This window comes from Pinus tabuliformis, chromosome 6 (assembly GCF_031772625.1).
Source record: "Pinus tabuliformis cultivar Carrire ecotype Pingquan chromosome 6, CPIR1, whole genome shotgun sequence".
Classification (NCBI taxonomy): domain Eukaryota; kingdom Viridiplantae; phylum Streptophyta; class Pinopsida; order Pinales; family Pinaceae; genus Pinus; species Pinus tabuliformis.
Genome location: NC_142292.1, coordinates 1,931,858,433 through 1,931,862,812, shown reverse-complemented (window position 1 = coordinate 1,931,862,812; position 4,380 = coordinate 1,931,858,433). Strand labels below are relative to the sequence as shown.

At 35.1% G+C, this 4,380-nt stretch overlaps 1 non-coding gene across 1 annotated transcript; it reads right to left on the bottom strand.

Annotated features, from left to right (window-relative positions):
* Nucleotides 1–3,463: 3,463 nt before the first annotated feature.
* TRNAC-GCA (transfer RNA cysteine (anticodon GCA)) lies at nt 3,464–3,534 on the bottom strand. The gene has a single exon. It is a non-coding gene; the product is annotated as a tRNA-Cys (tRNA).
* Nucleotides 3,535–4,380: the final 846 nt, after the last annotated feature.

Here is a 4,380-nt window from a genome sequence, read left to right as displayed (position 1 = left end):
CATCATAATAGGAACTAGCAGGTTGGTGGATCATAACCCTAGCGTGAGGTAATGCTATACGTTTAGGCATTTCTCCCCTGATTAGGATGAAAGATCCCATTGAAGCAGCTACCCCCATGCATATTGTATGTACATCTGGTACTATTGCTTGCATCATATCGAAAAGACCTACCCCTGTTATTATTGATCCACCGGGACAGTTGATAAATGAGAAAATATCTTTATTTGCATCTTCTGCACTCAAATATACCATGAGACCCATGAGTTGATTTGCAATCTCATGATTGATAACCTGAGCCAAAAAAAATAATCTCTCTCGATAAAGTCAGTTGTATAAGTCGACCCAAGTTGCATCTTCATCTCCAGGGGCTCAGAAAGGCACTTTTGGAACACCAACAGGCATTTGTTTTAATGGAAAGAAGTGCAGCACTATACTCTAATATGGGAACGTAAAGTATATGAAGTTGTGTAACATATGAACTCTGGATGGATGATACAGGGGAGGTTTTGAACCTATTTGGAAATAGAGCTTTAGATGGATCAAAGATCCATGTAAAAGATCCTTCCATTATTCGAGTTGATAATGTAATGAATCACACTTTTACTGCTAAACTATACCCGCCACGATCCGATTGTAACATACGAATCGATCTTTTGTCCAACCAACCCATTTATCTTTTTTTTATTCTTTTCCAGATAACTTCGATCAGAGAATGATAAGCCCCATTCACTATTAAAATGATTAAAATTATCAAGCATCATTTTGTATAATTTGAGTCCATAAAGTCTTTTTTATCGGAACTGGGCCGATGGATCACAAATAGAGATTCCGTAAATTGCTTTAGAGTTGTTTTAGTTGCAATAAGTAATTTCTGAAGGGACTCCATTTTATCGATAGGCAAGTTTGTTGAAAAAAACTTGAGGAAACCAAGAATTCTAGTCATACTATTGACAACTTCTCGATCACTTTCATATTATAAAGAATAGATTTGTGGCCCCTATCGTCTAGTGGATCAGGACATCTCTCTTTCAAGGAGGAAATGGGGATTCAACTTCCCTTAGGGGTGCCATGATCCATTCGTTAGGTATCCTAAATAATTTTCAATTATTGTCTTGTTCCTAGGTCGATGCCCGAGTGGTTAATGAGGACAAACTGTAAATCCATTGGCAATATGCCTACGCTGGTTCAAATCCAGCTCGACCCAACCAATATCATCAATACCAATCTATAGGTATGGTTATATTCATGTTAATCATGAATGAAAAGATAATTGGTTATTGAACCCTGACATCGATATCTATTCATATCGTAGATGCCCAATTCCATATGAATCGATACATTTCAAAAATGAAAGAGAAGGATAAGATATTTAATCGACCTAGCTCTCGCATAATCTATATGACCTATCTAGCACCTATCATGGAATAAATATTATCCAATAGTAGGTGAACTGTATTGTATTGGGATTGTAGCTCAATTGGTTAGAGTACCGCCCTGTCAAGACGGAAGTTGCGGGTTCGAGTCCCGTCAGTCCCGATCCAATAATAAGTGAACTGTGAATGATCATGTCAGGATCTGGAAGGACTAGTCCTTATCATTCTAGGGTCATGGGTGGGCCTCTGGATAAATTCGATATGGGATACTTCTTTCTATATCATCACCAAATCAGGATAGATTCACAATTCCATCTAAATCGTGGAGATCCAAGCAAAATATCTCTCATGTCTGACGAACGTCTTCTGGAGGAGCATAAGGTTCTTATTCGTACGAATCCTATTCTTTCAAAATTATATCAGACATGTGTTGATCGGAACGTTTTCTGATGCATGTAAGTTTTTACTACTAGTCTTATCAAAAGTGATCTTATTAGGTTCCATCGAAGAATTAATTCAATCCATTAGTTAGATTCCATTACTCGAACCAATTCTATCAATGACATACATCTATTTCATGGATCTTGAAAGAAAGATTCATTCGTCTCTATGAGATCAAAATGAGATCAAATCTTGAGATATTTTTGAACAAAGTTAAAATAAGGAGATCATAGAAGTAAATACCCTTGCATTTATTGTTGTTCTACTGGTCCTTGCAGTTCCTACTGCTTTTCTACTTATCCCTTATGTCAAAACGACCATTGCAAGCAGTGGAAGCAATTGATTTTGATGAAAATCAATTGATTGTTGATCACTAGATAGATCTTTATGATCCAGATCATAAGTATAAAATAGGTTATGAGATCTTTTATATTACAACAATACAAGGTAGGGTGGATCTATTGTATTACAACAATACAGGGTAGGGATTGCTTTTAATTTTTTTTGAAAAGAAAAAAAAGTAGTACGGAGGAAAAGAATATCTAACCTTTTCTTTTGTACTACTTCTTTTACACCCATATATGGATAAATATATCTTAATGTTACTTATCCATATATGGTAAATGTAGGATGAAGGACCTCGTACCATAAAATAGCGGAGCTGATCACATCACCTTCTTCCTGCTCCTGGAAAAATAGACCCAATGCAGATAGACTTAATTCTGAACATACTTGCAGATTCTTTAGGATCAAAGTTGAACATATTTTTTTCGATACGAACATATATATCTAGCACATGTTAGATATAGCACTTGAAATGGTATATGAAAAAGAAAAGGAATCTATGACTTATGTGACATGTCCCATATTTTTCCAAGAACGGAATTCATATCAGATCCGATCAATTCGAAACCATCCGATAAAACAGGGACTCTTTCTATTCCTACTAAGAAAGAAAAGAGATATCGTTCTTCAGTGGAAGAACTGAGATTATCGACTCATTCTAGAAAAGAACTAATGAATTCAAACCTGTTGAAGAAAATAAGATTTTTCATAGGAAAATGATAATGATAAGGGATTACGTACATCCCTTACAAGGATAAAGAGGAAATAATTCCATGTAGATTGTTTCAATTTGGAACTAAGATTCAATATTACTGGATCCTTATGGAACATAATATATTACCATGCATGATATGGAAGGAACGCAATAATTGATTCTTAAGCATTACCATTATAGCCCACTTCTCCCCCATACTACGAGTGAAAGGGAAAATGTAAAAACTACCATTAAAGCAGCTCAAGTTATACCAACTATATCCATACGGATCATGTTCTCTAAAAAATATGATGTCATCATCGAGATGATAAGGGAACTATTAACCATAGTGCAAAGTTGAAGTTGAAATGAATGGTCCACCTTTGCATTCTGAACGTTACTGATGTTCGAGCTGATATGAGAGATCAATAAATCCATTTGTTCATTGACCAACAAGTTACTATAACTAACTCGAGGGTCGTACATTTACGACAGAATTGGGATCAAATGTATGTAACTCACTATCTATATTGGTAATATGTACCAATATGTCTCCAGAGGTTATGTAATGGAAATACAGACTTTTCCTTCCATTTACTTACCTCAACAAGGCGACACCCGGATTCGAACTAGGGATGGAGGATTTGCAGTCCTCTGCCTTACCGCTTGGCTATGTCGCCGAGATATGGGAATCCCATGGACAGATTATTTTGTCCTTTCAATTCATTCGTCCATCCTTTAAGTATAGTATGAGATGTATGCTAAAGTCAACCATAAAGGAAATGGATCTAATTTGTTCTCCATCTTTCTTTCGATCTGACTATTTTCATTAGGAAATTTTCTAAGTGAGATTAACATTTAAGAATGGTTTGATTCATTCGTTCATATCTCCATTTCATGTGGTTGGAAGAAAGTATCAATGTACCTCTTCCTTATCCTTTTTTTTTAAGTGGAAGTATATCTGGATACAGGTAGAATTTCATGGGATATAGTGAAGACTGAATATACATCCGAATCCTTTTTGTTGAATTGATCCATAGAGATCAATCGGGAATAACTGAATAGATTTTTCTACAGATGGGAAACTTCCAATGCGATTAGACGAAAATGAGGGAGCGTTTACAATCCCTGAATTTGGTAAGATACAATTTGAAGGATTTTGTCGTTTTATCGATCAGGGCTTGATGGAAGAACTTCATAATTTTCCAAAAATTGAGGATATAGATAAAGAAATTGAATTCAGTCTTTTTGGTAATGAATATGAATTAGCAGAAACTTTCATCAAAGATAGAGATGTTGTATATCAGTCCCTTACATATTACTCTGAATTATATGTACCAGCAAGATCGATTTGGAGGAATAGTAGGAAGATACAGAAACAAACTGTATTTCTCGAAAATATTCCTTTAATGAATTCCCATGGAACATTTGTAGTAAATGGGATTTACAGAGTCGTGGTTAATCAAATATTAATAAGTCCTAGTATTTATTACTGTTTGGAATTAGACCATAATAGAATTAATTAT